Here is a 12,160-nt window from a genome sequence, read left to right on the forward strand (position 1 = left end):
AAGTCTCTTTGACCTCCATAATTTAGGTTCCTGACACAATCCTTCCCCTCCTCACCAGCTCCAAGCTGTTGCCATTCAATTCCTAAGAAGGCAAAGGGGAGCAGAAATATAAAGACCTCACAGTGAGGAGACTTCAATGGGAGTACAAACTGATAGTTCCATTGACACTATGGAGTCAAATTCTCCCCAAAAGATCAATGTTTAGTGAAATGTACCACGCTACAGAAAATATTAAACAAGCAGTTATTGACTACTATGCCGGCCACAGTAGGCGGGTTTGGGTCGGACTACAAAGTTTAAGGAAATTTATCTTCTACTTTATTTCAAGATGGCAGACAGAAGCACAATTTGGACTTGCGGTGTCCCTTGAGATTTTATAGTAACAAATTAAATTTTGCCAAATTTCATCAGTGGCCTCCCAAACTGCTAATTCTTAAAACTGTATCAGAATGGAAAAAGGCTTATTTATGACACTTTAAAATGGACCAAGTTTCCAGGAGGAAAAAAAAAGGGGGAAATATTATGATACGGTATTTATTGAAAAGAACAGAAAACAAATTAATATGCATTCAAATAAGAACAACATGTAGTTTATTGTCGTATGAAAAGATAAAATGCTCGACAATTCAATAAGAACAAAAACTCCAATGAAAAAATGAACAAAATATACGTATTTACAGACCACGTCACAGAGGAAGACATAAATGGCCAATAAGCACGTGAAAAAGTGCTCCACATTGTTAGCCATCACGGAAATGCCAGTTAAACCCTCAGTGAGTTATCACACCCACGAGAATGGCTAAAATTAAAAAGGCTGACAACACCAAAGGCAGGTTGAGGATGTGGAGCGACCAGAACTCTCATGCATGTTTGGTGGGTGCACAAAATGGTACAACCACTTTGGAAAAAGTGCTTGCAGTTTCTTTTAATTTTATCATTGTTTACGTACTGTCACGTGGGGTCTCTGGTCCCGCTCCCTGCATAAGAACGCAGAATATGGTGAGGCCAAAAAGGAACACCCATGGAGCCATAGGTGGGGGAGTCATACCACTATAGTCTCACTGGTGGCTGGGTTGGAGACACAGGAGGCAGGAGCCACACTATCCGCAACCACTTCTGTCTGCCAACCAACCTCACTTGCTAGCTGCAATCCACCATCCTAACTGCAATCTGCTCTTGCTAGCTCAGCCACCATCTTCTTGCTAGCCCCCATTTTCTGCTAGTGTAGCCACAGCAGTTATATTAGTGGCCAATGACTCACTGGTTACAGCTGATGGCCAACTATCCACAGCTGATGGCCATCCAATCACAGTTGATGGCCATTTACTACCCGAGCCAGCACCTTTCCACATGAGGCTGAGAACCTGGAAACTGCACTCCTGGCTCTGTCCCCACACCTACCTTCTGACCCAAAAATTCCACGCCTAGATATTTACCCAACGGAAATGAAACATACTCACAAAAAGATTTGTGTGAGAATGTTTACAGCCTCTTTGTAATAGCCAAAAATCGGAAACAATTCAAATGTCCAAGAAACAAACTGCAGTATATCTGTATAATGGAATACTCCCCACCAATAAAAATAAATGAATTACTGATAAAAACAATATGTGGGGACAGAGCCAGGAGAGCAGTTTCCAGGCTCTCGACCTCACGTGGAAAGGTGCTGGCTCAGGTAGTAGATGGCCATCAGCATCAGCTGTGACTAGTTGGCCATCGGCTGTTACCAGTTAGCCATTAGCCACTAATATAACTGCCATGGCTACAGCGGGTTGGTTGGTTGGTTGGCAGAGAAGCGGACTGCAGATTGCAGATCGTGTGGATCCTACTTCCTGTGTCTCCCCAGACCACCAGCGAGACTGGGTGCAGGAAGACCCCTCCTTGGGGTACTGGCGGATGTTTGCTTCCTGTGTCTCCAACTCAGCCGCCAGCGAGAATATAGTGGTATGACTCCTCTATCTATGGCTCCGTGGGTGTTCCTTTTTGGCCTCACCATATCCTGTGCTCTTGTGCACGGAGTGGGAGCTGAGACCCTGCATGAGACAATAATAACTTGGAAGAATATGAAAACCATTATGCTGAGCAAAACCATGCCAGACACAAAAGAGTACATACTGTATGATTCCACTTCCATAAAATTTAGTAACAAGCAAAACTAATCTGTAAGTGATAGAAGTCAAACATACTAGTTTACCTCTGGGGGTGTGGGGTTGGGAATTGATTGGAAAGGGGCATGAGGGAACTCTCTGGGGTGATGAAATTATTCTGTATCTTGATTAGGGTGTGGGTTACACATGTGTATACGTTTGCCAAAATTAATCAAACATAAGATTGGTGCATTTCACTGTGTATAAAATTTAACTAAAAATTAAGAACCATAAACAAATATTAAATTTTAGCTAATGATATACATGCTGAAGTATTTAGAGGTGAAGGGCACTGATTTCTGGAACTTATTTTTAAATGGACAAAAAACTAAGATAGATTGATGGATATGTGATAAAGCAAATATAACAAAATGTTAATTATAGAAGCTGTGTGGTAAATATATGAGTGTTTAATGTACTTTTTAAAAATTTTCTGTAGGTATGAAAAATTTCAGGATGAAATAATGATAACATGCAAAACAAAGATATAGTATAGAATTAAGATTATGGATGATTTTTTAAAATTGCCTAAAACATTAACTTTGTATTTCATATTTAACTAAAATACTTTAACATCATCCTGGTAATATCAAGCTAAAAAAATAAAGCCTATTATAGAAATTTTGGAATATTCAGAGAAGTAGAAAAAAACGATTTTAATCTGTAATTTCATGACTCACAGAAAATCACTTAATGACATATTAGTATTTTTTCACTTATATCTTGATGACTTCCTTGTCATTAAATATTCTTAAAGACATGATTTATTTTTATTTATTTGTTTGTTTGTTTGTTTTTTATTGTGGAACAGTGTGTTTTTCCAGGACCCAACAGCTCCAAGTCAAGTAGTTGTTTCAATCTAGTTGTGGAGGGCGCAGCTCACTGGCCCATGTGGGAATTGAACCTGTGACCTTGGTGTTATGAGCACTGCGCTCCAACCAACTGAGCCAACTGGCCACCCAAAGACATGATTTTTAGATAGTAGTATATTCCATTGTCTACATGTACTATATATAAATTGTTAATCACTCCCTATTGTTAAATATTGGCTTCTTTCCCAGCTTTTCTATTGCAAACAAAGCTGGTGTAAACATTACTATGCATATATCTTTGACTACATTTTGATTTTTCCTTCAGATGGATTCCTTGAAGTTGGGTTACTAGGTCAAAAGTTAAAAACATTTTTTACATTTAATACTAGCAAATTGCTTTCCAGAATAGTCATACCAATTTATACACCTCAAGTAGTGTACAAGAGTGCTTTTTCTATGCAACTTAGTCTCCTTTGGATCTGTTTTTTGTTTTGTTTTGTTTTGTTTTTCTCATGTCAGACAGGTAATGTGCCGATGTCGTAACAAGTTTTGTGGGAGGCACATCTCACGCAGGAGCGTGAACACCCAATCATCACACTTATGAACTACAAAAGGATCAGATCTGTTTTTTTTTAATTTGGGTTTTTTTTTACAATTTCATAGGAGGAAGATTGTATCTTATTATAGTTTAAATTTGTATTCCTTTGAATATTATTAAAATTAAACATTTATTTTTCCAAATTCTTATTAGTGGTTTGTATTTCTTCTCTGGGTTATCTGTCCACATTCTTTTCCTGATCTTTCTTGGGGGACGTTTACTATTTTTAGATTGATTTATTCAAGCTTTAAAAATATTGATTAAAGCTTTTTGTAAAATGAGTTTATTAATCCCATACCTTATGTGTTTTCTATAGATCTTTCCCAGTTTATTGCTTACTTTTTAATTGAACTTTATATTTTGAGATAATTGTAGATTAACACCAAGTTGTAACAAATAATGCAGAAAAACATTGCACACCCTTCACCCAGTTTCCCCCAATAGTAAGATCTTGCAAAATTATAGTACAATGCCATAAGCAAGATATTAACATTGATACAGTCAATATACAGAACATTTACATCACAAAGTTCCCTTGTGTTGCCTTTTTTAATAGTCATACCCTCTTCCCTCCTGCCCCTTGTAACCACTATCTTCTTCTCTGCTTCTATAATTTTGTCATTTGAGAAATGTTATATAAGTGGAATCATATTATATGTAACTTACATTTTGGGATTATCTGTTTTCAGTGTAATCCATTGGCAATTCACCTCAGCTGTTGCATGGATCAATAGCTTGCTCCCTTTTTTTGGTGAGTAGTAGTCCATGGTATGGATGTACCATCGTTTAACCATTCAACCCATTCTAGGTCATCTGGATTGTTTCCAGTTTGGCACTATTACGAATAAAGCTGCTATAAACATTCATGTACAGGTTTCTATGTAAACATAAATCTTAATTTATCTGGGATAAATGCCCAGGAATGCAATAATTGGAAGGATGGTAGTAGTTGCATGTTTAGTTTTCAAAGAAACTGCTGAACTCTTTTCCAGAGAGGCCATACCATTTTATGTTCTTACCAGGAAGGTATAAATGATTCAGTTTCTCCTTATTCCTGCCAGCATTTGGTGTTGTCACTATTTTTTATTTTAGAAATTCTGATAAGTGTGTAGTGACAGCTTATGGTGGATTAATTTACATTTCTCTAATGATTGATGATGTTACACATCTTTTCCTGTGCTTATTTGTCATCACTATATCCTCTGGTGAAATGTCTCTTCATTTTTTGCCTATTTTTAAATTGGATTGCTTCTTTCTTCTTTTTAACTGTTGAATTTTGAGAGTTCTTTATGTATACTAATTACTAATTTTTTGTTGAATATGCGGTTTGCAACTGAGCCATCCGGGAGGCAGCTCAGCTCAAGGTGCAGCGTCCAATCCCAGCCTCAGGGGGTGGAGCCCACTCCCCCACCCCCCACCCCCCACTGCTATCATTTTTCTTTTTATTGGGGAATATTGGAGAACAGTGTGTTCTTCCAGGGCCCATCAGCTCCAAGTCGTCGTCCTTCAATCTAGTTGTGGAGGGCGCAGCCCAGCTCCAAGTGCAGTTGCTGTTTTCAATCTTTAGTTGCTCTAACCAACTGAGCCATCCGGCCACCCCACATTGCTATCTTTTTGTTATTGATATCTAGTCTGATTCCATTGTGTTCAAAGAACAAACTCTGTATGATTTTTTATCTGATATTAATTTAGACACTCCTGCTTTCTTTTGATTGATATTTGCATGGGACCTATATTTTCTAAAATGCTTCTTTAAAATGGAAAACTGATACTGAGAATTCTAGTTAAGTACTTTTAAAAATATAGAAAACTCTTAATTATCCATAAGGAAAAAAACATAAAAGTTCAAAGACCTAGTAGCATTGCTGAATTCACTTATTTGTTCCTTGCGTGCCTTCTTGTAGGTGAACAAATTAATAAAATAATAGCAATGACTCCCAGTAACTTTGATATGCCTGACTCCAAGCTGGCTTATATCAATCCTTGCAGAAATTTATGCCAAAGAGCAAAACTACAGTTAGAAGTCTTCTCCTAATTTCTATTTTGTAAGAACAATTCTCCCCAGACTCTAGAATTTTGCTAGATTGTCCCAGGCCTCACATTCACAGAACATCTTAAATATAAAATTTTTATCTTATTTCCAAATGAAATTATACATATAACCAAAGAGACATGCCAACTGAAAGATGTTTATCTGGGAACTTTAAACTTGTGGCCCGTTACTGGACCACACTGCTGATTATACGCTGTGCATTAATATTTTTATGAATTCCTTAATTATCTTCTGATTAGCACAAATATAGTAAATTTTGTTATTTCTGTTTTTTGTGGGGTTTTCTTTGGGGGGGGGTTGTGGGGTTTTTTTGTATTAAAAGGGCCAATTTAAAAAAATGTAGATATTTAAAATATGTTGTAATTTTTGTGTTCCAACTGGGACATTTTTTCATTTTTTAATTTACCAGGAATCCAAAAAAAATGGTATTACCTAGGTCTTTTTTGATGGCTCAGGGACTCTTCAGTGAGCCCTGAGTCCTTTGAGTACACTCTTCCCTGAACTAGGATGACTGGATTTCTATTAGCTGATTATTTGAGCCTTTATCTAGAAAGAAACAGAACCCAGATACTTTCTCCTGGTGCTGAAACAGCACCTTGGCAGAAGGAACTCTAGAAGGACGGTTGCTTTCTACCCACCCCCTGAAGCGTCAGGCTGGGATGCTCATTTGCCAACTCAAATATGCCTTTTAACAAAACCAAAATGTATCACATCATGTCCTTCATGTAAGTAATAACAAGGGAGCTTCCCAAATTAAATACAAATAAAAAATAGACATTTTAGCATCTCTTCTGGAAAGCCAAAAGCTTACTCAAAACTCCCTTGAAAGCTGAAGCCACAACTGTCATGTAAATGCAGGTGAGCCAAGTCCTGGCCTTTCAAGACAGGATTTTTAGGAAAAGTCTAGATATTCAAGAGATTTAGATCCCTCAAATTGTGATGGAGGAAAATGTCGAGCGAGTCAATGGCCTTACTAAATCGAACAATATAGTGAGTTAAAAGACCTAAAAAATCAATATACAGCACAACTGATGTTCATGCTAGTCTGCAGTTCACTCACTGGAGGCAGCGGCCTGAGACAGCACAGTGAGCAAAGAAAAGGGCGGAATTACGCATGGGTTGTATGTTACCCGCCTACTGGCATGGTCGGACAGATTTGTATATAAGGTGTTATGGTGGGATTCAAGCCTTGAAATCATGGTATTTGTGATCAGGATTAATAGAAGGCTTTCATCTGTTATCCATTGCTACTTTAAAAACAATAAAACAAAATCTTTCTGAGGCTTAAAAGAAATACTAAAACAGCAAATGGGTACAGAAATCTCATTAACCGTATACTTGGGACCACTTCTCTCATACCACTGGTATGTTAATTGAAAGCAAAGTTAAAATTGTTGTTTTGTTTTAGTTCAAATAGGTAATACACTCACTAGGTCAAAAATCAAATACCATAAAAAGGTGTACAATAAAGTTTCATTCCCACCTCATCTCCCAGTTACTCAGTACCTACCCGCTACTTACTGATGCACTTACATTGCTGTTGGTTTTTCTTTTTTTGGCATTGCTTTATTTATTCCAAAATTGCATTTTTAAAAGATGACTATATTATTATAACTCCATCCTCTTCTTTTTTTACACAAAGGTGACTAACATTCAGAGCATTAAGAGCATGGTCTCTGAAGCCAGACTGCCAATGTTCTAACCCCAGTTCTTCCACTAATTAGCTGTATGTCTTTAAACAATTTTCATAACCTTGTAGTACCTCAGTTAGCTCATGTGTATAGTGAGGGTAATAATAGCCTCTGTCTCATATGGTTATTTGAGGATTAGATGCACTCACATATGTATGAAGTACTTTAGGACAGGACCTGGCACACAGTGAGCCCTCCACAGGTGATATGTGGGGTTGTTATCCCAGGTGGGGTGTCGAGAGTGTGAGAGCATGGGCCCTGCAGCAGGAATACCCAAGGTCAAATCTCATTTCTTTACCTGTAAAATGTACAAAATAATAGTACTTACTCTTACAGTTGTTGTGAGATTGAAATGGACAGTGCCTCGCTCTTGGTAAGCACTGTTGTATTTCATCAAATCCAAGATGCCATGGATTGTAAAACACATCATTATTTTGTAGACTAAGAAAGAAAAACCATTCCAATTAAATTATGACATGCCTTCGACTGTGACACATCCTCATTTCAAAAATGTTACAAAGTGAAAAAACGCAAATCTTAGAATTGAAGAAATATGGGATAAAAATGTTAGCTAGTACATTCTTATTTTCACTTAAAAATACATCTTGGATATTGTTCTGTATTGGCACACAGAGAGCTTCTCCTTTTCTTTTTTAAAAAATGGCTATATAGTAATCCATTGTGTGGAAGAGCCATAAATTATTTAACGATTCTCCTATTAGTTTCCAGTCTATTGCTATTACAACTAATACCACAATGAATAACCTTGTAGACATGTCATTTTCTACAAGTCTGCTACAAGTCATTTATACAAGTCTGCTAGTGTATCTGTAGCATAAATTGCCAGAATTGGAATCGCTAGCTCAAAGAGTATACTTTTTTGAAAATTTGGCAGGTATTCTAAGCCCAAGTGTAAGTTGCCAGGCTACTTCAAACTAAGGAAATCATGAATCAAGACTGTTTGAAAAGTATTGACCTAATAAAGAGGAGAACAGAATTAGAAAAATCCCACCACAAAGGGGTGGGAGAAAGAACATTCTCATGGCCATATAAATTGGTGATACTTTTTCAAAGGTACTTTGGCATATTTCTTATACTCTGCTTCTTTCTAGAAAGCTATTTGACAGAAATATCACAAGTTACAAAGATGTGTGTAATAAGAATGACAAGCACTGGAGGTGTGGCAGGCACAGTGCAAAGTGCTTTACAGACATAAACTCATCTAGTTGTCACAATGCTACGAAGCAGGGACCACTATCCCTGTTTCACAGATATGGATGCTAGAAACTCAGGGAGAGTAAAGCTAATCAGCTGCAGAGATAGAGCTGGACCCAAGCAGCCTGGTACAAGCCTGGGCTCTTAAACATGATACAAATATGCAATTTTGAAAGAATAAAAAAAAATTTGAGAAGGCTTAATGTCCCCAAGTGAGTTAGTTAATATTATTATGAACCCACACTGTGGAAAACAATGCAACCATCATAGGATGAAGTAAATCTTTATATACCAATCTCAATGTACCCATAAGTCCGTAATATATTGTTTTTGTTAAAAAAATTAAAGGGAGGCTGCCGGGCAGTTTGCACAGCATGCGGAGTACATTTCAGTATATCTGAGTGTGTGATGTATCAATCAGATAGATAGATTGATGATAGATAGATAGATATTAAAAGGTCTAGAAGGATAATAAACAATTAAGGATATTCACTCCAAATACTTTTGGATGCGAGAAAGTGGTAGGGAAGAGGGATGTCATTTTGTATACTTCCAAATTATTTGAATCTTTTTAATGATGAACGTGTTCTTGTATGAGCTTGTTATTGTTAAGAGGGCATTTAATTACAGACTACTAAAATTGTATTTCATCCCTGCACCAACACCATCAGAAACACCAAAAGGGCACTATGGACCATATGAGTTAAGAAACAAAAAAAGAAGAAACAACTCCTGTATTCAGAGATAATAGCATTGACCTGTACTACTGAATTACTTGGAAAATGATTCAGCATTTCCCATTACTTGGCAAATGATTGTCTACTAAAGTCTCTTGTCAAATACTAATACTCTTGACATGGTTAAAAGATAATTTAGTTTTCTGTAGTGCTTTTAGTTTGTTTCTTCCATTTCTAAGTTCTTTTCACTCCCTAGAATCTTCCCTAGCTGACTTGAATCTCTCTCTAATCTAAAATGTAAGATATTTTACACCATGATGAGCAAGGGGTCTATGAATGATCCTAAAAGGAATCCATTTGTTTTGAAAATACAGTCTAGGCTGAGGTGGCAGACTAGGCCTGGGCACGCTGGTGAGAGGAAAGTCACTGGTGATTTCAGGAGCACAAGGAGCCACTGCCTGAAGAGGGGGACACTTCGGCACCAAGACAGGGAAGGAATCCGGTCCAGCCCATCTGCACCTCATTAACAGCAGTGCTCTCTAGGAAGGAAGAGAATCACTAAAAAATGATGGTTTGATCTTTGGAGAAAGTCATTTGAAATTATACAAAGGGAATTTTTAAAGAATCAGTTTGAACTCTACCAGGCGAGCTGAGAAGACAAGGACTAAAGTTTCTTCTCATAAAGAACTTCTGTGCTACTAAGGTTCTTAGCAGGTAGCATCTATTTCAGTCCGCCTGACCCGCTAAGGATAAAGTTGTTGCACTCAGCTTCAGGTTCTGGATAAGGTTTCCAACAGGCGTTCCTAATTTTTCAAGCCTCTTCTCCCTTTTATTACCCATTTCATACTTCTTGAGGGAGTCAGACTACCTTCCTCCTTCACCTTAGTAAATTTTTTGGCTCCCATTCTTCTACTGAGAGTTTTCTAGAGTGTGGGGCATTTGGAAACCTTTTTTTTTTGGAGAAAGTTTCTTGGTTCTGCCTTCTTCTTTCCTGTTTATCTTAAAATGCGGTGTTTGCTGTATCTTGGGGACCCTGTTGAACTGTGCTGTGACTCATCTTTCCATTTATTATTCTTTCCTGGTATCTTGGAGGTGACTGGAAGTTTCTTGAACTGATATGGTTCCTGAACTTGTAAAACCCTCTTTGTGTCCAGAAGCCAGAGGAATCTGCAGTCTCTGGCCCTGGTCAGTGGAGTCCCTAAGCTGGAAGTCAGATCCAGGGCTTTATGGCAAAAAGGGACTGAATTTGCCATCTTCTTTGAGATCTTTCTCATCACTGCTTATCCTCACTGATGGATATTTGCTCCTGGTGCTTTGGTTGTTTGTGCTTTGTTTCTTTTTCCTTCCCCTTTTCTTTATTTTCCTCATTTAACTAAAACACTGCCTTGATTTTCCTCTGCTTCGTGGAAGTATTCAAAACATCTATTCTTTTTAGCTTTTTTTCCCTCACAATGAAAGGGGGCAAATATGAAACCTGGAAGAAACCTGCTTCCTGTTCCCGTGTCATCTCAAGAACATCTTGTTGATGGAGGGCCCTTCCTCAGGGCTCCCCACCTGTCCGTGCGGTGTTGCATCCAGCCCTGCCTTTCTTCTTTCTCCACAGCCCTCACATCTCCTGCAGAGCTCTGCATGCTACCCCAAGCCCTTTGCTTTGGAAGTTCCCTGTGATGTCTGCCTCCCGCGTTTTCAACAGAACGAAAGCGCTGCTTCCTGGATTGCGTCTTTATGTGAAATATATAACTTCCTGGATTATGTTACTTCCTGGAGTCCAGCATCTCACTGGGCCCCAGGAACCAACTTCCCTATTCAATTTTGTGCTTGTCACTAACAGGTTACTTGGAAATCACCTTCTGACTTTCGTCCCTGATTATGGTATTGTTCATTTCAAAATTTAAGAGGGTGTTAAGTGTTTTTATTACAAACAGAGAAACAGAAAAAAGGGACATGAGGAAACTGGGAGGTGATGGATATGTTCATTAACTTGTTTGTAGCGAAGGTATCATGAATGTGTGTATATGTCCAAACTCATAAAACTGTACACATTAAATATGTGTAATTCTTTATATATCAATTATGCCTCAATAGAGTTATTTTAAAATAAATAAACCCAATTTTTTATAATGTTCTGCAAACAAATATGCCTAACCATTGCTTTAAAGGGACAAATATAAATGACATTTTTTCTCCCTAGGATATTATTCTTTCTAGGTTTTCTTTTATTTTTTTGATTTCTCATTCTTTTTGAATATTGCATGTACACACACACACTCAAGTGGGCAAAATAACTTATCCCCATATCAGTGCATTCTTTTTTAATCACTTAGAACTTTAAAAATTTTGCCCTGTCTCATAGTTCAACATTCTTTCCTCCATATTGTAGTTTCTCCTAGGTTGGAGGAAGGAGCCATGGTTTGTTTGTCACTGATATATTGGGTGACTGTGGAAGTTTTCCCATTTGTCATTCTTCTTTTCTGACCATCTCAATCTATATTGATCTTTCTTTTTTTCTTCTGAATTTTTACAACATCCATCCATTCATTCTGAACTCAATATACTTATTAAATGTCTCCAACACAGTAGGCACTACACCAGGTGGTGGATATGATGGGGAACAAGACAGACACGGTCCATCCATCACTGAGCTTAGAGTTACCTCTGTTCTTGGAGAAGACAGTTATATAAGGAACAGTGAAGTGTGATGAGTGTCAGGATGGTGAAGTCAAAGATGCTATGGAAGTGGCAGCGTGTAGATTCTAACTTATTCTAGTGATGGGAAGCACCTCTCTTGGGAGGCGGCATTGAAGTGAAGCCCTGAAGGATAAGATGAAATTAGCGAAACCAGGAGACTGGGCAGGAGGAGTAATGCAAGCAGAAGGCACAAAGTGTATAAAGGCCAGGAGGAAGGAGAGTACCTGGAAAGAGCTCAGGAAATCAGAAAAACAAAGCAAAACAAACAGTATCTATCTG

General features: G+C 37.9%; 1 non-coding gene across 1 annotated transcript; it reads right to left on the reverse strand.

Annotated features, from left to right (window-relative positions):
- Nucleotides 1-3,472: 3,472 nt before the first annotated feature.
- Nucleotides 3,473-3,576, reverse strand: LOC141570942 (small nucleolar RNA U13). Its single transcript, XR_012495382.1, has one exon. It is a non-coding gene; the product is annotated as a small nucleolar RNA U13 (small nucleolar RNA).
- Nucleotides 3,577-12,160: the final 8,584 nt, after the last annotated feature.

The sequence above is a fragment of the Rhinolophus sinicus genome, linkage group LG03, assembly GCF_036562045.2.
Source record: "Rhinolophus sinicus isolate RSC01 linkage group LG03, ASM3656204v1, whole genome shotgun sequence".
NCBI lineage: Eukaryota > Metazoa > Chordata > Mammalia > Chiroptera > Rhinolophidae > Rhinolophus > Rhinolophus sinicus.